Source organism: Grammomys surdaster, unplaced genomic scaffold, assembly GCF_004785775.1.
Source record: "Grammomys surdaster isolate TR1022 unplaced genomic scaffold, NIH_TR_1.0 125562, whole genome shotgun sequence".
Lineage (NCBI taxonomy): Eukaryota > Metazoa > Chordata > Mammalia > Rodentia > Muridae > Grammomys > Grammomys surdaster.
In genome coordinates this window covers 7905-31808 of record NW_021620409.1, presented here as the reverse complement: position 1 = coordinate 31808, position 23904 = coordinate 7905, and the positions used below count along the sequence as shown (strand labels likewise).

General features: G+C 42.5%; 1 pseudogene; it reads left to right on the top strand.

Annotated features, from left to right (window-relative positions):
• Positions 1-22098, top strand: part of LOC114638258 — a 23202-nt pseudogene extending 1104 nt beyond the window's left edge.
• Positions 22099-23904: the final 1806 nt, after the last annotated feature.

Genomic DNA, 23904 nt, shown 5'->3' with positions numbered 1-23904 from the left:
ACCCTTGTTCTAAGATTCTTTCTCTTGGGTGAGGGACTCTTTCTCCAGTCTGAGACTGTCTTCTCTCTCTTTCTCACAGGAGCACCAGCTCCAAACTCTAGTCCCCAGGGCCCCTCCCCCAGGGGTCAGTCTTTTGCCAGTGTAGACTTCCTCTCCTCCTCCATCATTTGTGGCCGGGTTACAGCCCATCCAGGTTGCCTGAAACAGCGGGTCTGGGACCCGCTGTTCTCATTCTAGGACTTCTCTCCTTGGATACAAATTTTCCTTTTTGTTTTGAGACAGTTTTCTTTTTCACACCTAACAGCCCCAAGTAGGGCCTGCAGAAACTGCTCACTGCATGCCAGCTGCTCCCAGGAGCAGCCAGCCCCAAGCCAGCTTCCATGTGTCTCCCCCACAAGGCTCAGTTTTACACAGCATCTCATTCCTTCTGACTCTGATTCTCCTATCCAGCACCATGTTTCTTGCTTTTAGATTTTCTTCAAGATTGGCCTTTCTTCTCTTTCTCTACACTTAAGACTGCTAAGAAAAACAAATGGGGAATACCCTGGCCTCTCTGCTAGAGCACAGATGCCACATGGCAGAGTAAGTCCCCCCCCACCCCACTGCTTCTAAACCTGCCATTAATTGCTTTTCTCTCTAACAGAAGTACCCGCAAGACTGTTAATGTTTTCAACCAAATTTTTTTTTGATTTTTATATAAACGTTTCCTTTTCACCATAACAGGAACACCTAAAGCAACAATGTTTGTGCTTTTCAACCAAAAATTTTCTTGTTTTTTGTTTAAATGTTTCCTTTTCTCTCTAACACTCTCGATATATGTCCAACATGTTTTCAACTTTTTTAGACTTCTTCATGGTTCAAAAGTCATCTAATCTTCTTCCACAGGTTAAATCTACATGCTGATCACCATTTTTCAGCTCTTAATTAAAAACTAGTTTCCTTTTACAGAGAAACTGTTGCTGCCTATCTCAGATACTTAATTAACATGATGTTTTTCTCCCTCAGCCATCCAAACCAGACTCAAATGTACCTTCCAGGACTAAAATTTCCTCAAACACCTTTGCCTCTCCAGGATCTTAACGACAGACCATGACGTGCTTGCTCCAGAGTAGCTTAATGCTTGCTAGCCACCCTTTACAGACATGTCCCTGCTGGGCTGCTGCTTCCCTGCTTGATTATCCTGCAGGTATACACACAGATCCAACAGAGACAACACCATCTCCTGGAATCTGCCTAGAACACCAAGCTGCCTTCTCCCTGCCACCTCATCTGACTGAAGACCCAGAGACACATGCTTTGATCCAGACCTTCCAGCTACAAACGAACTATTTTGCCAAAGTTAAATAGCTAAAAGTTACATGTTAGTAAAGAAAACATAATGTCTATCTAGATTAATCAGATATTATTAGCCTCAAGCTGTACAACATGCATTTTAATTGATTCAACCCTCAACCCTCAACCTCCACTCCCCTTAACCTGTGACTTAATTGTGCTATCCTCTACAGGATGAGTAGTGTTTTCTTTTGACTTCCTCATCCAAAAGTTTCACCACAGATGACAAAGGGATTTCACACTCCCACTCCTTTTTAAAAAAACAAGCAGGGAAAGTTGATGGACCGAGAAAGGAGCTTGGTTCTAGGCTGAGTACAGGCCTGAAACCCTGACCCTGATGGGGAAATGACAGGTATTTGACCACACCTCCAGAACCCAGGTTCCTGACCTGTGGCCAAGATCTCCATTTGATTTGCACCTTGCAGTCAAGTAGGGCTACAGGTAGAGGGTGTGAGTAAAGGCTTCAGCCTCAAGAGATTCCCATATTAATGAGTTCCCTAAAGGCCAGAGGGCATGGCTAATTAAATTATTCCCTCCCAGATCCTTCCTTCTCCTACTCCCTGTTTAAGCCAGCTCACCCCTGGCTTAAACTGGGGGGGGGTGCACATCTAGACAATCTATCATACACCATGAACAATAAAGCCTTGGAACCTGGGAATCCATGTGTATTTTGGGGCCCTTGTCTGCATTACAGCCACAGAGACCTTCAGAGGAGGAGGAACAGGAGGAAGTAGAGAAGGAAAATCAGCAGGAAGAAGAGCAGTAGGAGGTGAAGCAGCAGGAGGAAGAACTGGAAGGGGAGTAGGAGGAAGAAGAGGAGAAGGAGGAGGAGAAGGAGGAACAGCAGAAGAAGGAGCAGCAGCAGGAGGAACAGGGAGAAGATTAACAGGAGGAGGAACAGAAGGAAGTAGGGGCGATGGTGGAGAAGAAAGAGATGAAACTAAAGGGAGAGCAGCTGCAGGAAGAACAGCAGCAAGAGTAGTAGCAGGAGGAGGAAGCAGAACAAGAGGAATAGCAGCAGGAAGAAGAGGGACAGGAGATAGAGAAGGACCTGGGCAAGGCCCCACATTGGGATTGAAAACTCCAGCTCTGGGTGGAATCAGCTCCTCCCTGATACCTAGGTCAGCCTTGAAGGCAAAGCTGGGCAATGCACACCAGTCTTCTCCCTCCTTCTCACTGGGGTATGCATATGGCTGAGTCTCTGGTTTCCACAGAGAACTTGCAAGGAGTCTATCTCTTCTTTGAGCATCGTTTGACCCTGTAGAGCAAACTAAAAGGTGTCCAGAACTATGGACCCTGGCTCATTCTGTCCTCTCTTTACCGTAACTTCTCATGCCTCTTCATCTGCCCTCACCCCTGACTACTGTGGGAAGTGGCATCCTGTGCTCACCCTGGAGTGCTCCATGGACAGTCATGTGAACTGACAGTATGGCTCCTCTTTAGATTTCCTGAAGGATAGTGTCTGTCCAGAATGTATGCCAAAATAATGCTTCTCTAGTGGGTAGGGCTAAGGCCCCCAAGTCTGACTGATTTCTAAGACACCTTCCTATCTTTACAGTCCTTATGCAATGGAGTCTGCTACATTCAGACCCTCAGTGTCTGAGGGTCTAGGGTCTCGGTGTGGGCATAAGGAAAGAAGCATTCTACTCCCATTTTGGTGTTCTCCATCAACGTGTCCTCTATATAGGAGAATCAACAGCCCCAAGGTGCTATGAGTTCTGATAAAATGGTCAGGTAGGTCAAGGTTGGCACAGAGTGCAATGTATTGGGGAGAATTTACTGACGGAAGTGTTATCTTGGGTAGCAATAAAGCTAGCTTGATTCTTGTGATCTGGATGAGGAAGAGTGTTGTATAGAAAAGTGATGTTATCAGCTTGTCCCATCAATGGTGTGAAAGGGTAGGGATGTTGGCTCATAAGGCCACACCCCTCCCTGAGGAGCTACGGGCATTTCCTGGTTGCTGGGGTAGGGGGAGGCAAATTCCTCAACAGAGTAGTTACTCATAAGTTACTCTTGCTCAAGTAAATAACTCCACACGCATGTTGATACAGGCAGTCCTAAGTAATGTAGTGAGACAGAAGGATATACAGGAAAGGAAAAACGGCCACAGACTTGTTCAGAGGACAAGAGGTTAGGTGGAGGGGTCAGGGGATAAGAGGGAGGAGGATAAGTGTGTGCATGTGTGTGTGTTTGTGTGCATATGTGTATTATGTGTATGCACACACATATATTTGTATAAAAATAAATTCAAGATAAGAGAAATATGATCTTATAAGAGAAGAAAATCACCTTGTTTACATGAAACTGGTATCAAAGACTCAAATAGACCAGTGAAGACAGAGGACCAAATAGTCAGAGGAAGCCCTGCATGAGTGTAGTCCTGGGTGTATGTGTACTGTTGACCAGGCACCACAAACTGGAAAAGCTTTTCTCTAGTGGGTCAGGCTCAGAATTGGCAAAGCCTTCTTCCACTGGCCCAAGTTCAGGGGTTGGTGGATGACTGACCAGTGTGTAAATACTAGCAACTGCAGCTTCTCCCTTTTGGAGGTTTCTAGCCTGAGACAGCTGCCTTCAGACAGGACTAGCTGGTCCCTCCCCCTTGCTATTCATGATAAAGTGCTGAGGTTGCAGGGGAGGTAGCTCAGGACCCTCAATGCTGACACAAGCCATCTTATGCCAGCTTTTCTGTACATGTGTCTGTGTGTCTGTTTTTCTCCATTCCCTTACCTCCACTTGTCAGGGTTTCAGAACTAAGCCAGCTGACTTGTAACGAGGCCATAGATTCAGGAGGTCAAGTTGCCTGGTGTCTGCCTCGTGACCACACTCATTCCATAAATGGACTTTCCATTCTCCAAACAGAATGTATCTACAGGTATAGATTTGAGGTTCCAGGATCTCTTGTTTACTCTGATTAAGTCTAATCCTCCTACAGGACCCTCAACAAATCTGATGGCTAAAATAGTCAACAGTGCTTACTGGCCACGGCAATCTCACAGGAAGGTCACAGTTCCTCTTTGACTCCTCTTTCATTCACTTAATTACCACAGTCTTTAGGTCATGATAGAAGCACATAAGTTATGGTAGAATGTGTTTTTTTTTTTATTGTGGACTCTAAAAGAGGCCTGATATCTATCGGTGGAATTGAAGGAAATATTTACTCCAATTCAAAAACATAGGTAGCATATAGAGATCAGGGGTCTAGATTCATGACCCAAAAAAATCTCACATAGACATCAGGGGTCTGAATTCATGACGCAAGAAAGTCAATTTTCCAAACCTATCCCAATATTGTCTCCCAGTGCCCTTCCTCTTCTGTAACAGGTCAAATGAACTCAACTCATGTCTCAGTCATGGTCTCTTGTAGAGTTATGGAAATATGCTTCGAAGTGAATTAGTCAGTGTTGGGAAGGTGAAAGAGATGCAGAACACAAGTTTCCTCACCATGATGGGGACTTAAAGAGTTTGAGTAAATAAGCACCTTCCAAAAGCAACCCTGGGTGTCCCCTTCACCTTCCAGTACCTGAGAGAATCTGAGAAGGCCTCTATACCATACTTGGAGATGCAGTAACCACCACCATCAAAAGACACTCGACCCAGGATGCTGGAGACATTGACCACGTGGCCCCTCGCCTTCCTCACTAAGGGCAGCATGCTCAGTGTCACCTTGATCATGCCCAACAGGTTCACATCCAGTACAGTTGCAAAGTCCTGTTTGTTCATCCACTCATTAGGACCCCAGGGAGTGACGATGCCAGCATTGTTGACCAGGCCTCAGAGTCCTGGGGACAGTGGGAAGAGACAGTCACACAACACAGGTTTAATTAGGGATAAAATGCATGATTAACATGGTAAGACCACTGTGACACGTGTTTACTGGACAATAGGAATCAATGAGTAAGAGCAGAGTATCCACACAGCTGGGGAACACCCGCAGAACACTGCTGGATCACAGCATGGATACCTTCATCTTTTAAGACTTTGTGGCCCATTTCTCTACCTGGGAATCTGCAAGGAGTCCCTTCCCCTTTACTAACTTTAAGAACAGATAGTGAAAACATGGTGCACCTTTGTTAATCTGGAGACTATAAAAGTATGTTTGTGACTTACAAGTTCACGCCATCCTTGCAGAGATTTTATTCTTGTATTTGTTGTGGTAGTTTGAATGGAAATGGCAGCCATTGGCTCAAGGTCATGTGGCATTGCTGGAGTGTGTGTGGTCTTGTTGGATTATGTGATTCACTGGAAGTGGGCTATCCCAGAGTCTTGCTGTTCCTTCTACCTGTGTATCTGGATATAGAGCTTTCAGTTGATTTTCTTGCACCATGTCTTCCTACAACCCACCATACTTCCTGATATGATGATAATGGACTAAACCTCTGCATGTAAGCCAGTCTTAATTTAATGCTATCCTCTGCAAGAGTTACCATGGTCATGCAGGACTTCACAGACATAGAACTCTGGAAAAGACACCCATATCTTCAGAGTGATATGAGAAATTTACACACTGCTGCCTTTTCTTTTCAAATGGTCAGAAAATGTAGTAATAAGGAAGGATTGTAATTCCTTATCATTCTGATAAAGAAAGAGAAAGAGCAGAAAGAGAAAAATACAAAGGAGAAAAGAAAGAAAAGAAAAATTAATCTGTAAGTGAAATAATGATTGAGAAGCCAACAATCGAAAACTTGGTGTGGGGAGATTTTTAAAAACTGTGCTGTTTTTTTTTGGCTTTGGTGAAGTTGGCCTTGCGATCAAGTTGATCAACATCTTTATTGAAGAAAGTCAATATTGATCAACTTTCCTCAGATGCTAAACAAACATAATTTAATGGTGAGTTTGTGGTAACTTGGCATAAGCTACGGTCATCAGACAGGAAGTAGACTCAGTTGAGGAAATGTCTCTAGGAAATCAAGTTATAAGGCATTTTTTTCCATTAGTAATCAATGGGCAATGACTAAACCCATTGTGCGTGGTGCTACCACTGGGCTGATGATCTATGAGTTCAATAATCAAACAGGTGAGTAAGCCATGGACAGCAAGCCAGTGAGCAGCACTTGTCCATGGCCTCTGCATCATCAGCTCCTGCCTGCAGGTTCTTGCCCTGTTTGAGACTCTGTCCTGGTTTCCTCTGGTGGTCAACATACATGTATGTTTCATTAAAGAGGTTTCATGGTGCAGTCCCACACTCACCTTTTGTCTCTGTATCTTGCACTCTGGAGCCACAAATCAGAGTGTTGTGAACATAATGAGAAACTGTTTGTGACCTGCAGTTGGAGTCAGAACAACTTATAGGAGAGGACAGGGATTGCTGGTGCCCTCCTCATATAGCCTTTCCTAGGAAGGTAGAAGGGCCGGACCCAAACATGGAAGACTGTTCTCAAAAGAACAAAAGGTAATGGGGCTGGGATCCCAGACACATGATGACTTGCAGAGCTGTTGTGGGAAGCAAATGACTTTACCATCTCGAGTGGCCCTTCTGGCTTCTAGCATTAAAGCAGAGATGTCTTGAATTGTGACCTTCACAACTCTCCTTGACTCACCTTAGCCAGAAATTCTTACTTAATTTCTCAGCATATCTTGCTCAGAACCTCAGGAGTAAGGTGTGGTTCTTTGCATCTGGGTCCAGGCTCTGAGGAATGCCTGACTGACTCTCTGATTTTAGATCATAGTAAACCTGTTGCCTTCCTTCAGGAATGATGTCTCAGTTCTCTTACCTGACACTTCCACAACATTTTGCCCAAACCTATAAGGATTCAGACTGGCCTTGTGCAATCAATAACCATGTTTCTCTCAGGAAGTGCCCCAATGCAGGATAGACTAAAGCTCTGCCTCAAGGCCTGGGCCTTGGTTATCAGAAGGGAGTGATCTGTGAATCTGGAGTTGGGCCACTCTCCCTCCAATGGGTAGCTGCCACTGTGTCTTCTCTGCATTTGCCTTGCCCTTCCTTCTCTCCTGTGCCTGATCCTGAATGTATTACTACTAGTATTCCTTGCTCTCCTGGGTCCACTGCTGTCTGTCCTTCTGCTATTGCCGAAGCTAATAGGACACTCTTCATGTGGCTGTTAGCACCCAACAGGTACTCAGAATCGTAACTCTGAAAATTTCATCGTACAAAATGTAGTATTCCTCTTTTTTGACCATAGTAAATTCAGATATTGCTGCTCTTGGATCTTGAATCCCTTCCACGTTGATTTCTCTAGAGCCATCCTTCTATGGTCATTTCCCAATCCTCTCTCCTGTAGTAGGAGCTAAGGTGGAAGGAGTAAGGAGAGGAAGAGGAGGAGCAAGGAGGATGTGAGAGAGGCAAACATGATGGTGGATGTTCAAGTGTCTCTCTCAGTCAAAGGTAGTTCATGTATCTTGGTTGGGTATTGGCTACAGCTCTGGTTGAGTGGGCATCTTATTATTGATCATTACCAATATATAAGCCTTTGGATAATCTAAGCACTAGAGTCTCATTTGTACCATGTCTGCGTGGTTGGCAGTATGGTCTGGGCAATGTCCAGTCCTGAGGAGACAGTGTGTAAGATTGACAGATCCATCTCCAATGCTGGAGTCTCATGGGTGGCAGGGCTGGTGTTTCTGTCTGTCCATTTCTAGCTGAGGCAGGCACGTGGCCTCTGGCTGAGAAACATGGTGGCTGAGCTAGGCAGAGCCACCACAGCTTAGATAGTCAGCTTGACCAGTGGCTGATTTTTAAATAATTACAACAATACTTCCCCACAGTCTTGTTCTTATTGTTCTTATTACTGTCAATCCTGATAGTAATGGGCAGTCTTGTTGGATCAAGGTCTTCTGAAACACAGCACGATCGAGATTCAGTGCTGGAACTTCTGGGTAAATAAGAGAAAATAGGAAAATAGTTGTGACTGTGTTTTTGGAGCCATAGGGCTGAAGAGAAGGGCTCTGAAACACATCCCTGATTCATAGAGTTTCCCAATGACTATCCATCCCTCCTGATATTCTCCCACATGAAAAATGAGAGTGCAAAGCTCCTCTTCTTCCCTGTAGTGAGTAGGTGTGCTTGTCACATTTCAAGTCTGACCATTTGAGTGTCTAACACTATAGCTTTTCAGAACTCTAGGCTTCTCTTATCTGCTCATGTACATGGGAGCTGAGCCATCTACTGGGATCAGGTGTCCAGCTCAGTCCAGGTGGAAGCACTTTCTCCCAAAAGGCAGTGCAAAATGGAAGAGGTGGAGTCAGTCCTGCAAAGGTGGAAACAAGCCCACTGTTAAGCCTGTTTCTAGAGTTGACCACATGGTGTCCCTATTCAGTCTTCATTGGGGAACCAGAAATTGGATTGTATTCTAATGGGTGAGGATCTCGGGTTGCATGCACGGGATTGGGTTGTGTACAATGCAGTCCTCATGCTCACATTAAAGAGACAGCCTCTTGTGGCAACTGTAGTTCCTCTGAGTCCCTCTATGCATGCTTGTTTCTGTCAACAATGAAACTTGGGTGAGGAGGAAAGGAGACTCCTCCAGGCATGTGGCATGCAGTCTTGAACCACTTTACAGTGCACTTCAGGCTACTTACATGTTTTTCAGTCTCATCATGATGTTTCTAAGCCTCTACCGATGCTTAGGGCTGTAGACCTGTCCTGGGCGCTTCCCTTTCTTCTGTGGAGCCAGTAAGATGCTCCAGAGTGTACTTAGATTGGTCTAACCTCCTGACCAGCTTCTTCACAGGCTATAATGTGCAGAGATGCTGTTGGATTACTACAGTGTGATTTATGTAATGATGAAGACAGCAGGGCTACAGATTACAAAGTTATATTGGTGAGATATCTCAATAAACAAATAAACACACATTTTAGAGAAATGAGTCTAGCATTAAGAACACTTTCTGTTCTGATTGAAAACACAAAGTCAATACTTGACACTGACATTGTATGGCTGAATACTTGTGATAACCAGTGTCTCTCATCTTCCTTCTCACCTCTTAGGGTCCTCCCACACATGTAACACACAGGTACACACACTCACTCAAAGGTCCTAAAACAAATCTTTCAAAATAACATATGTAAAATGAATGACCAAGTACATTACAAGGTAGAGAAATTTTTATTTTCATTAATCTAGATATTATTGTTTATTTACAAGTTTCTCCTTGGCCCCTCAGCCCCCACATTTCTATTGAGAGAACAGGAGTCAAGCATCTATGGAAGCTCCTGCCCAGTGCAAGTCTGTACTGAGCCGTGGATTCTCTTCCACAGATGCTTTCCGGGCTCAGCCTACTCTTGATATTCACCAACCTAGCAGCAGATAGAGCAAGGCCTCAGAGATTGTGGCAAGTTCAAGACCCATGCTGTTTTGCAAAAAATGTATTCCAAAAATATAAACACCAAAGTTGAGAGGGACACTGTACTAGTCAGGGTTTCTATTCCCGCAGAAAAATCATGACAAAGAAACAAGCTAGGGAGGAAAGGTTACACTTTCCTCATTGTTGTTGATCACCAAAGGAAGTCAGGACTGAAACTCAAGCTGTTCAGGAAGCAGGAGCTGATGCAGAAGCCATGGAGGGATGTTAGTTAGTGGCTTGCCTTCTCTAGCTTGCTCAGTTTGCTTCCTTATAGAACCAAATACTACCAGCCCAGGGATGGCACCACCCACAATGGGCCCTCTCATGCTTCATCACTAATTGAGAAAATGCCTTATAGCTGGATCTCATGGATGCATTTCCTCAACTGAACCTCCTTTTTCTGTGATAACTCCAGCCTGTGTCAAGTTGACACACAAATCCAGCCTTTACAGACACTCTCTACATGCTGCTGGAGGAAAGTGGCAGTGTGATTGAGGGAGGGAACATGAGAAGTGGCCTGGGACAAGGACAGACAGAAAATCAGAAGTGGTGGTTTGTTGTGATGGTTGGATACTAAGTCTTATAGGAAGGAATGGTCACTTAGTGGGTCTGCAGTAAAAAATGGTCACTTAGTGAGTCTGCATGGAGGGATGGTTATCTAATGAGTCTCCTGGGAAGAGATGATCATTTAGTGTCTCTGCAGGAACAGATGGTCACTTAGTGAGTCTACAGGGAATTGATGATTATGTAGTAGTTTTGAGGGATGGGGTGGTCACTTAGTGAGTCTGCAGGAAAGGAATGGACACTTCTTCTACAGGAAATTGATGATCTTTTAGTGGGTCTGCGGAAAGTTATGGTCACTTCCTGAATCTGCAGGGAAGATATGATTACTTACTGAGTCTGCAGGGAGGGTATGGTCACTTGGTGAATCTGCAGGAAGGAAAGATCATTTAGTGATTCTGCAGGGAATTTATGATCACTTAGTGAGTCTGCAGAGAAATGAAGGTCAGTTAGTGGGTCTGCATGGAGTGATGGTCACTTAGTTCATCTGTAGAAAGGGATGGACTCTTAGTGAGTCTGTATGGAGGGAGTGGTGGATTGGGACCTCAGTAATATCCTAAGCAGTTTGTGGTACAGAAAATTCCAATAAGAAAATATAGTTGGGGGATGGAGAGATGGCTTAGAGATTAAGAGCACTGGTTGCTCTTCCAGAGGTCCTGAGTCCAATCTTCAACAGCCACATGGTGGCTTACAACCATCTGTAATGGGATCTTGTGCCCTCTTCTGGCTTGCAGGTGTACATGAAAGAAAATAGTTTACTTTTAATGATTTTCAAAATTTCTTAGAAGTTATTCAGTGGGTAAGACCTCACCTTAAGCTTTCCACAGGAAAACTTAAAACTGTTTGATATTCTCAAGAAGAATTCAAATCCTAATTCCCCTGGATAGCTTTCTAGAAAATAGAGGAATCTGTTACCCAACAACAGATACACTATTCAGACTAATCAATTGTTGGCTGTCCCATAGCAGTTCTTTTGCAAACTAGAAAGCAGGGCACTGAGTTGTTGCAATAGCTGCCCACTACATGTCCTGAAGAACGAGATGAAAAGTTATATCTTGAATATGAGAGAGAGAAAGAAAGGGTTCCAGAAAAGCAGTTGTCCTCTCTCTGAGCTATGTTAGCAAAAAAGAATGGAAAGGCTGTTTCAGAGCTCTCCTAGGAACAGGAGGAAAGTCAGGAGACATCCTGAGTTTCTCTTTGGCTCCTACATGTCTTTGTCTGTTGTCTGTCCTTGGCATGCCAATGTCCATGTGTGTCAATTGATGGTTTTTTGTTTCTTGTTGTCTAAATGGTGTTCTATATTGCATGTTCAAAAGACAAAAGTGGTTAAAGCTGCTATGTATCCACCCCTTGGGCTAGTTTAACTTGGTTTTAAAGGCAGTCTTAATATGCACAGCAGAGGTTGATAAGTTACCCTACACCTGTAGCTAAGAGTTGAGCTGAGCTGAAAAAGCCTTTCCAGGAATTGAGTGTTGGCATAAGCTGCTTTTAAAAGAGACCAGTAGCTTTTTGGATTTTATAAGGAAGCTAAGAGTTGTTTTGTCGTAGAAAAATCATTGTGACAAGGTGTCCTTCTCTTGAAATTAGAGCAAAAAAGCAAGAAATTTTGGTCTAAATATATAAGATGTGTAGCCATTTCATTTTTGTTTCTAATTGGTTTTAAAAGTGTAAATATGTTCTACATGTCTTGGTTATAGATTATTGGCTTATAAGTTATTGGGTTTGATTAAAAATTTGCAACTTTGGTGACAGAAAGTTGGCTTAAAACTGGTAACTCAGGGTTGGAGTCATTCAGAAACCAGATGTATAAAAGATTTAAAACAATGTCTCTTTAAAAGTTATTAAAAGCTGCACTATCATGTCTTCATATGTAAGAATTGGCAGCAAAACTTTGTAACATGAAAGTAATCCACTTGGTGTTGATTTCAGAGAAAATATACTGTTTACATTGTTTTTCCTTTTGGTTTTGCTTCTCAAAATTATGGTTATACACTAATATTGCAAAAGAAACTTAAAAATATAGTTAAACTGCCAGTATTCCACTGGCTACAGATTGGCTATGCATGCTTTTGTATTCTTTGTAAATTTGCATGCAGCCCATAGAAAAGATGTTTACTGTATTTACAGATGCCTCTTCTATTGAGAAGACAGTATATGTAATTATATCACACGTTCATTTTCTTGAATTTTCCCCTACTTCAGCACAAATAATTGAATTATGTGCTGTAGCCACTGTTTGAAATGCAGAAAAAAAAAATCAAGCTTTCAATTTATATAATCATAGCCAGTATATGGCTCATGGTTTATAATTGCTTAAAATTGTTCCTTTTTTTTAGATATTGCTAATTCTCAAATTTTACAGTTATTTATACAAATACAGCTTAATTTAAGAAACATGTACTGTTCTTTAACTTTATAAGACATTTAAGGGCTCATTGGATTGCCTGGACCCCAGGGCATTGCCACAGCAGATTTGTATACCAGTCAAATTATAGACCTTACAGAAACCATTGGCCATACAATCTTACTCTTTACATCATCAAAATAATAATAGTCTGAGACAATAATTTGATATTTTTAGAACATGTGCAAGTTAAACTGTAAAAACTTGTTCTAAGTGTTCTCATTTTACATAATGGTGTTAAGCCTTGAGGACTTAATACGTGATCAATTATGGCAAATAAATGTTACTCATTTTTGATTTTGGAAAATTAAAATATGTACATGTGCCTTGACACTCTTTTAGGCTTTCTAGTTGCAACTGCTTTAACAAGAGAAGCAACTAAAAATTACAATTAGTTATTGCCTACATTATTTTATTGAGTATTTTTGCATCAATATTCATAAGGGAGATTGGTCTGAAGTTCTCTCTCTTAGTTGCATCTTTGTGCGGTTTACGTATAAGTGTGGTTGTGGCTTCATAGAATGAATTGGGTCGTGTTCTTTCTGTTTCTATTTTGTGGAATAGTTTGAAGCTAATTGATATTAGGTCTTCCTTGAAGGTTTGATAGAATTCTGCACTAAAACCATCTGGTCCTGGGCTTTTTTTGGTGGGGAGACTTTAATGAATACTGCTATTTCTTTAGGACTAATGGGACTGTTTAGATTTAACTTTGGTACCTGGTATCTGTCTAGAAAATTGTCCATTTCATCCAGATTTTCCAGTTTTGTTGAGTATAGGCCTTTGTAGTAAGAACTGATGATTTTTTTAAAATTTCCTCAGTTTCTGTTTTTGTGTCTCTCTTTTCAGTTCTGATTTTATTAATTTGGATACTGTCTCTGTGCCCTCTGGTTAGCCTGGCTAAGGGTTTATCTATCTTGTTGATTTTCTAAAAGAACCAGCTCCAGATTTTGTTGATATTCTGTACAGTTCTTTCTGTTTCTACTTGGTTGATTTCAGCCCTGAGTTTGATTATTTCCTGCCATCTACTCCTCTTGGGTGTGTTTGCTTCTTTTTGTTCTAGAGCTTTCAGGTGTGCTGTCAAGCTGTTAGTGTATGCTCTCTCCAGTTTCTTTTTGTTAACACTTAGAGCTGTGAGTTTTCCTCTTAGCACTGCTTTCATGGAGTCCCACACGTTTTGGTAGGGTGTGTTCTCATTTTCATTGAATTCTACAAAGTCTTTAATTTCTTTCTTTATTTCTTTTTGACCAAGTCATCATTGAGTAGAGTGTTGTTCAGTTTCCATGTGTATGTGGATTTTCCATTGTTTTTGTCATTGTTAAAGACCAGTCTTAATCTGTGATGATCTGATAGGATACAAGGGATTATTTCAATCTTTTCTTATCTGTTGAGGACTGTGTGTGGCCAATTATGTGGTCTATTTTGAAGAAGGTACCATGAGGTGCTGAGAAAAAGGTATATTCTTTTGTTTTAGGATGAAATGTTCTATAGATATCTGTTAAATCCATTTGGTTCATAACTTCTGTTAATTTCATTATGTCTCTGTTTATTTTCTGTTTCCATGATCTGTCCATTGCTGAAAGAGGGGTGTTGAAATCCCTCACTGTTATTGTGTGAGTTGCAATGTGTGCTTTGAGCTTTAGTAAAGCTTCTTTTATGTATGTGGGTGTCCTTGTATTTGGAGCATAGATGTTCACAATTGAGAGTTCATCTTGATAGATTTTTCCTTTGATGAGTATGAAGTGTCCTTCCTTATGTTTTTAGATTACTTTTGGTTGAAAGTTGATTTCATTTGATAATTGAATGGCTAATGCAACTTGTTTCTTGGGACCATTTGCTTGGAAAATTGTTTTCCATCTTTTTACTCTGAGGTAGTGTCTGTCTTTGTCACTGAGGTGTGTTTCCTGTATGCAGCAAAATTCTGGGTCCCATTTGTATCAAGTCTGATAGTCTATGTCTTTTTATTGGAAAATTGAGTTCATTGATGTTAAGAGATATTAAGGAAATATGATTGTTGCTTACTGTTATTTTTGTTATTAGAGGTGGAATTATAATTGTGTAGCTATCTTCTTTTGGGGTTGCTGAAAGATTACTTCCTTGCAGTTTTTAGGTTGTGTTTCCATCCTTGTATTGGCGTTTTTCATCAATTATGTTTTGAAGTGCTGGGTTTGTGGGTAGATATTGTGCAAATTTGGTTTTGTCATGGAATATCTTGGTTTCTCCATCTATAGTGATTGAGAGTTTTGCTGGGTATAATAGTCTGGGTTGGCATTTGTGTTCTCTTAGGTCTGGATGACATCTGTCTAGGCTCTTCTGGCTTTTATAGTCTCTGGTGAGAAGTCTGGTGTAATTCTTATAGGTCTGCCTTTATATTTACTTGACCTTTTTCCCTTACTGCTTTTAGTATTTTTGCTTTGTTATGTGCATTTGATGTTTTGATTATTATGTAATAGGAGTTATTTCTTTTCTGGAGTCATGTGACTCCTATCAGCTCTAATCACTCACTAACTTTCTTTAAAAAAAAATAAAAATACAACTATTACTCTCAGGTGATTTAGACTTAAATTTCTAGTGTATTTGTGCCTTAAGTTGATGCAACACTTTTTTGAAGTAATTATTTAAAAATGGCTGCTGGTCAAGCTGACTACCTCAGCTGCAACTGCTCTACCAAGCTGAGCCGCCATGCTCTGTGGCCAGAGGCCACATGCATGCTGCAGCTAGAATCGAATAGCTAGAAACACCAGCCTTGCCACCCATGAGATGCCAGCATGGGAGATGGCTCTGCCAATCTTTCACGCTTTCTCCGCAAGGCTGGGCATTGCCCAGACCATCCCACCATCCATGCGGGCCCAATAGGAAAATGAGACTCTAATGGTTAAATTATCCAAAAGCTTTATCATGTATTTGGTAATGATCAGTAACAAGATGCCCATACAATCAGAAGTGTAACCAAAAACTCAACCTAGATATACCAACTACCTTTGATGGCTAGAGGCACATGCACATTTGCCTCCATATTCCCACACCCTCTCTTGGCTCTCTCTTCTCTCTTAGCTCCTCCTCATGCTTCTCGTCTTCTTTGCCCTACTCCTTCTCCTCCTCTCCTTACTCCTCCCACCTTAGCTCCTCCTACACATACCTCCATAATCCAAGACAAGTTCTCCACTCTAACCAAGTTTCAGGCTCTGATTAAGGTCTCATGGGCTAGTGAGCAATTTGGAAATTGGGACTTTCGGAACAAAGGCAGTTGCTATTAATAGTCAGGAGGAGGTACAAAAATGTGTTTACAGCCACCTGTGGCTAGTGGGGCACACCTGTACTGTGAGCTACTTCAGAGATGGACCCAGAAGAATCACAGAGTTAAGGCCAGCCTGCAGAACAGCAGAACCTTGTCTCATAATGAAGTTTTTTTTTCTCCTTTCTTTTCTAGAAATCTGGTGACATAGCTCATCAGTGACATCCTGGGCTCAGTTCCCACTTCCCTTCCCCTACTCTACCCCCAAACTCACATTTAAGAGAAAAATCATCGTCTCTGATTCTAGATTTTTCTCATTAGGCTCAGAATCCTTCTCAGGCAGGTCATTTTCCCTTGAGCTGTAGGAGAGACAAAGGGGAAGGCAGGAAGTCTTTGGTGACCTAGAGCAGAATAACTTCATAGAAAGAGGAAGTGGGGGTCTCTAGACAGGAAGTCTGACTTCCTTAGCAAGGAAAGGAAAAAGGAAGAGAAGAATAGAGACTTCCACCTCCTCAAGATGCCCTTTTCCTTGATGTGTAGATTCAGATTGTCTTAACTACAGCCAACTTGAGTTCTTGGTTTGTTGGGGATTTTTTTTTTGTTGTTTAAATTTAATGTTTATGAGCAGTGTCTATGACTATCTGTCTTCAGACATACCAGAAGAGGGAATCAGATCCCATTACAGATAGTTGTGAGCCACAATGTGGTTGCTGGGAATTGAACTCAGGACCTCTGAAAGAGCAGTTAGTGTTCTTAATCTCTGAGCCATTTTGCCAGCCTATGATCTTGAGTTGTAAGCACTATAAATGCATTTCACTAACCCTAGTCGGATTTTTTTTTTACACATATTTCCAGAAAGAAGAATTATTAAATGGAGTTTGGGGAACTGTTCCCTCCCATGAAATGACAGACTTAACACCTTGAACCTGACTAGTAGAGGTAAAGGACTAGAGAAAGGACAGACACACAGACACATGTACACAAAAAGATAGCACCCAGTGCCTTTGAGGTCAGCTTTCCATGTTTGGGGCTGACCCTTCTACCTTCTCGGGATCTACTATATTAGGAGGGCATCTGCTGTCCCTGTCTTTTCCCATAGTTATTCTGAGTCTATTTGCAGGTGTCCTAAGTTTCTCATTATATTCACAATTTTGTGGTTTGTGGCTCCAGAGTGCAAGATGCAAAGACACAAGGGGAACCTGGGACTGGCCATGGGGCCTTTGTAATGACATAAACCTGTATTCCCACATGGGTCCAGGATCAAAGAGCTTAATGGTACAGACCTGTGTTATTGAACTGTCAGGGGTTTCTCTTGGCAGCAAGATAGGGAGAGCCAAAGGGCATTGAGATATCAGAAAACTCAGACACAGTGGTCAGACAGGAATATGATAGCAGCCTGCTGACCTCAGTACCTACATATTCCTGTGTGAGTCTTCCAGGCTCATTTTGACTCAGAGTATCTCTCTTTCTCCTTGTCTTCTATAATCCATGTTTGTCTACATGGTGGCACTGGTGGGCCTGTGGATGCTTTTTCGTTTGTTCCGGGAGAGGCAGGTGGTGGAGCATCTCCAAGACAAGTATGTCTTCATCACGGACTGTGACTCTGGCTTTGGGAACCTGCTGGCCAGACAGCTGGACAGGAGAGGCATGAGGGTGCTAGCTGCATGTCTGATGGAGGAGGGAGCTGAACAGCTGAGGAGCAAGACATCTGAGAGGCTGGAGATAGTGATCTTTGATGTCACCAAGACAGAGAGTATTGTGGCAGCCACTCGGTGAAGGAGCGTGTTGGGAACAGAGGTACCATTGAGATTCTTGTTTGTGTTTATTTTATCTCACTGCTGGAAAGGAGCCTCCCCTCCATACTTTCTGGGTTTATCCCTAGTCGAGTTTCAGGGCCCTGTAGTAACCCAGCATATCACCTGTGCGCTCTCTCTCCTCCCTTCAGCCTCTGTCTTCTGTCTCCCATGTTCTCTGGGCTTGGCAAGAAGGTGCCCTAGTATGAACTTACCTTCTGACATTCCTGTCTTTGCTCTGTCATCTTTCATATGCAGATAATCTAGATTGTTGGATGCTAAGTGCCAGGTTAGAACATTGTCCTTTCTGGAGCAGAGGATGGGATTTGGTCCTGTGTCATGTGTGTAGGACCTCTGCAGACATGCTGAGGTGGATCTCCTGAATCAGCAGCATTCCTGCTCTTACATGTCAGCTGTGTCCTCTGTGAAGGGAGACATGATTATTGTTCTGTGTACAGAGCAGGCCAGACCAGATTAAGGCTGAATTGCAAGACAAATACTAGGAAGAGGGTTGCTATTCCTTCATTAATTATCTATGGGGCAAAAGAAGAACCTTGGTTTGAAAGAAATCTAAAGAATGAATTGAAAATATGATTATTGTTCACAACACTGGGGAACTTAAACTTAAAACAAAATTAACCTATATTCTCACTATCCTGACATAAAATCTGTACACCTGTTGATTCTATATAGGGGTAAAAATGGTCAAGTTTTCTACCTCAAGAACATTTTTTCAAATAATGATATTCAGCGATTTCGGAACAACCATTAAGAAACCTTCAATATGGGCTGGAGAGATGGCTCAGCGGTTAAGAGCACTGACTGCTCTTCCAGAGGTCCCGAGTTCAATTCCCAGCAACCACATGGTGGCTCACAACCATCTGTAATGGGATCTGATGCCTTCTTCTGGTGTGTCTGACGACAGCTACAGTGTACTCATATACATAAAAAAATAAATAAATCTTTAAAAAAAAAAGAAACCTTCAATAATTAAATGTGTGGGGAGGTGAAGTTGGGTGTTAGCTGGGGGCACACCCTCATAGAAGCAGGATGAGGGGTGATGTGATTGTTGGTTCCTGGGTGGAGTTGGGGAAAACTGGGAAATGGGATAACATCTGAAATGTAAATAAAATATTGAATAAAAGAATTTAAATGTATCTTGGGGCTGAGTCCCTGCATCCTTGCCACAGTCCTCCATCTAATATTTTATTATTATTACGGTTTGTAAAAGTATCTTCCCTGTCTGTCGTCCTGTTTTTGTGTTTTGCAAGCACCTCAGGAAAGTTGATCAGTATATTTAAAAAAAAATTTTATTTAATTTTTGGTAATTTCATACAGAAGTATAATGTATCTGTGTTACAACCACCCAGCCCCAACTTCTTCCCAGCCATGCCTTCTCTCCAGACCCACCTTCTCCCAAGCCATGACTTCTCCTCTCTCCTTCCTTTATCACCCTTCTTTCAAAAACTTTTCCCAACTTCTTTTTAGAATATAATGCATCAAGTTTTGTAGACGATTCAGTGTTGGTGCTGAGCCTGCCAAGGACAACTTTCCTCAAAGTACAATTGCAGCAGGACCTTTACTTCATTTGTCTCAAATTCCATTGTAATACTACCTTTGCCTTTTTTCTTTTATCCATCCCTCACCTCGTTTTCCCTTGTTTTTTCTTCTGCTTCATTATCTGCAAGGATATTATTAATCTGTAAGATATAAATATGCTTTCCACATATCCCTCTTAACAGAGGCATACCATGTCTTGGACCTCCATTTTTGCTTTTAGCAAACATGAGGTGGGTGGTTCTTGAGCAGGGAGCCTACCTGTAAAGAATCAAAAGAAGAGAAAGGTGTCCATGCTGTGATGGGACACACCAGCCCTGCTGACAATATGCTGTTATTTGTCCACCACTCTCCATCCAATGACTTACTGAATGGTCTCACCTCACCCCGTGTAATGTGGATTTTAGTTTAAACTAGTCCCATGATTCATTCTTCTTCTGACCGTTTGCAGGACTCTGGGGTCTGGTCAACAATGCTGGCATCTCCAAGCCCTCAGGTCCCAATAAGTGGATGAACAAACAGGACTTTGCAACTGTACTGGATGTGAACCTGTTGGGCATGATTGAGGTGACTCTGAGCATGTTGCCCTTAGTGAGGAAGGCAAGCGGCCGAGTGGTCAATGTCTCCAGTGTCGTGGGTTGAATGTCCTCTATTGGTGGTGGTTACTGCATCTCCAAGTATTGTGTAGAGGCCTTCTCAGACTCCCTCAGGTATTAGTTGATTATGAGGTCCCATGGCGCCCCATCAGAAAGGTGATTTATTTTAATTGTAATCTTTGAGAACCCCTCATGAACAGTCTTTTTCTCCTGGTTTGGAGTACTCTCTTACCTTCTCCTCTTGATAGTAAAGTGGTCACTATCTGGGTAACCACTCTCCAACTTTTTGTCATGTGACTCAAGCCTGGGTTCACTTAAATTCCTGCTCCAGAGACCTGCCCTGTCGAATTCCCAGGGCGATTACTGGCCTTGGCTAAGAGCATAGTTCCCACCTTCTTTGATTCTCAGGTTGGGGATGCCCTGGGGGTGTGAGCATCACACTCAGTCCACCTGCTACTGTTTAGCAAGTTCTTGTTTAGAGTCCACAATTCCCATATTTTGGCACAAAAAGATATTTTTGACCCTAATAAACAAACAAAAAACCCAACAGCAGCAGCAGCAACAAACATTCTAACAACTGAGAGAGTTAAAGAGGAGAAAAGAAACAGAAAGTGAATGAGAAAGACAGAGAGATTATTAGCAGTATTATCAGTGTTGTTTGTCAGATTTCTGGAGGGCTTTGCAGCAGGAGTCTGAGGTAAGGGATAAACACTAGAAAAGAACAGGACATCCTGGGTTAAAATGTGTCCAGTGTCATCACTTGCAGATTGCTGTTAGCTTTGTGTCTTTCTGGAGCAAAGGCTAAGTCAGCTCTGGCAGCTGGGTATATTGTCACAGGGTGACATTTGGAGAGTCTGAGGGTTCTACTCAAGTTTGTATACCATAGTGATGACAGGTTAATCTGTATCCTTTACCTTATACATCATTATAGAGTATACAGCACACCTCTGCATTACACTACTGTAGCAAACTGAGTTAGATTTCCTGCTAGCTGCAAGGCAAAATGGTCTCTAAAAGCAAGTACCATGATTGCCTGCACAAGTAGTCCCTGAAGACACTTGAGTAAGCCAAAAAGGAAGTGTCTTGAGATTTCTTAGGCAGTAGTTGGTGAAGGTAGGGTCCAGGACTGAGAGAGAACTGACTTAGACAAGTCTAGTGAGCCCTTTGTACAGTATATGGATGACTACCTGTATCACAGAACTGAATATTTAGATTTAGACCAGAGAGCTTTGTCTGTGTGACATTGGAGTGACATTGAAAAGCACAGAGACAAAGCTCTTGCCACAGGTGACATCCCCATCTCTGCACATCCAGACCCAAAAACTTCTGAACTTTTTTCTCCAGTGGATCATTGTGTTGGCAATTGTATTACTTTCTGCAAAAGACCTCTGATGTCTTAGGTGACCTTTGACTGCTGTCTTACAGGAGGGAGCTCTCCTTTTTTGGAGTGAAGGTGGCTATCATAGAGCCTGGCAGTTTCAAGATCAACATCTCTGATGTCAAGAGGCTGTCACATAACTTAGAGAAGTTGTGGGACCAGGCAACCTCAGAGGTCAAGGAGGTCTATGGCGAGAAGTATCTGAACTCCTGTAAGTGACCTGTAGGAGTCACAGGAAAGCTTCATCCTACACCCTGAGTCTTCTGTGCCGTTTTGCTACTGGTACAAAGTCTGGCCCAGGCAATTTTTCTTCATTAGTTTCTTTCCTTGGGAGCCTATGGGATTCTAGTCACATAAAGAAGTTCTGGTTTCTAGACCTTTGTTTTCTCTTAACTTGTCATTATTTTGATGGTGAAGATAAAACCAGGTATGGAGGTATCAGATCGCCACTTTCCATGAGCTTGGGCTTGGTCTCAATGTTAAGAGAGAATCTCTGGCTATTCTGCCAGATTGTTCTCTGACACAGGTGGCTGAGTTTGCACGGCTCTTCCTTGAATGTGTTGGCTTGAAGTTGTTGTGGCCCTTTCTGAGGAACTGGGACAAGCTCGACTTAGGCATGGGTCTGAGTGTGGAAGACATGGATTTTAGAGACGCCCTCTTTGGTTGGTCACACAACAGGTGTGGTTGGATGTGGAGTTGACTGGAATAATCTCTCATTCTACACAGATGTGAAAACAGTAAAGTCATTGGCGGACACATATTCAGAGGACCTGTCTGTGGTGACTGACTGCATGGAGCATGCTCTGACTGCCTGTTACCCTCACACCCAATATTCAGGGATTTGGGATGCCATGCTCTTATATGTCCCCTTGAGCTACCTGCCCACATTTCTTTTGGATGCCAATTATTATTGGAATATTCCAAAGCCTGCTCAAGCCCTCTGAATCGTCATGTGTGTGGAGACTGGGGGGAAGTAGAGTGGGTGGAGGGAGATAAGGACTCGGGAGCACATTGTTCACAATACTCACTAAATTTATTCTTCTTCCATACAAGTGAAAACCAGTAAAGTTCAGGGGAAAGAGCCAATGAATTCTGCCAAAGATAGTGATATAAAAGCCTGGCAGTAGCCTGTGAATTTGGACAGCCTCCTAAGGCTTGCTTCATCTTAGTGTAGTCTCAGAATTCACAGAACTGCAGAGGTTGTAAACACCTAGGATATGCTTTGTCTACGGCTCCCTTCCTCATAATGTGCATATCCTGGCTACTCATGACATCATGGAAGATTGAAATAATCTACTTCACAATCACCTTCCTCCATGGTATCTGGTGTGAGGGCCACCACCAGCACTTCATGCTGTAATGCTGAATCAGTAGGCTGTTGTTAGGAGGTGATTTTGCTGGTGAGATACAATCTGGCTAAGATAGAAAACACAACAACAACAACAACAACAACAACCAAAACATAAATTTTATTTGTCTTAAAACCATGGCTTTCCTTGGATTTTTTTCTTTTCAGAATAAAAGATGAAAAGATTACTTGTGTCCTGTGAGTTGAAGTAGTTGAGCTTCATGGAGCAGTGGGAGACAGAGATAAGGGAAAGGGGACTGCCCCAGGAAGGGCTAGCAAGTATGAGCTGAACTATTAACCTCTCACCTGCTCAGCTCTTTCCACCACAGAGGACAGTGGCTATTGCTGCCTTCCCAGGATTTTCAAGTATCCTGGCTCACAGGATAAAGCAGAAGAATGGGCATCCAAGAGATGCTCTTGGAGATACTGGCTGTATCCAGATCCTGTTTTGTAGCCTCACTAGCTGACCGTCTCAATTTTCTGTGTACCACTCCTCATGCCCTCTGACCTCTACTCCCCTCCTACAGTCCCTTGGTGGATGATGTTAGTACCATGTCTGGATCCTGGTCTTTTGTTTTCAGCTCAGTATTTGCAGTGCTGGGTCAGAGAGGCTCTTGGAGTTGTCTACTGAAGACTTTGCTCTGTATGTCTGTAGGATTGTGGTGATTCTCTCAAGTAAGGGATAATCATGGAAAACATTTCCAGGAAGTGGCTGAGTCCTTGGTTCAACCCCAAATTGTCATTGTAAGCAACCTCTCCAAATGTTCTAATGACTTCCCTAAGAATGAAAATGGAGACTATGTTATCATCTGCAAATCTAGTTTAAGTGTTATAGGATCTTTGGAGTGGTTTCTAGTTAATGTGTGACTCAGCCCTTAGAACACATTCTAATCCATGTGGCTGGAATACAGATACGCCGTTAGTACTCACCTTTAAATCTAAACAATGAAAATAAATGTAATTTGTAGAAGGAAGTATCCATATTTGAATGTGATGTCCAAATGAGTGGCAGACAAAATGACAAATCAGAGAGATTTCACAGAATAGGATTGCCCAACTGCCATGAGAGGTGAGAGGAAAAGGAAACTACTTAATGGAGCGACAGACAGTACAGAAGAAGAGAGTACAGAACAGGAAGGCAGTAGAGTCACTATGTAGATTAGGCAGACCTCAAACTCACAGAGAGCTGCCTGCCTCTGCCTCCTGAGTGCTGGGGTTAAAGGTGTGCACCCCCACCACCTGTGCTACTACTGCCTAGCTATTTGTTCATATGCTTCTGTTTGAGACCTTGTCTCTCATTAGATTAGTGCTCATGAGTAGGGTGTTCTCCTTGACTAGCGAGCTCCCAAATTCTGCTCATCCCCATGTTACCTGACTACTAAGAGCAGCAACAACAGTGCTC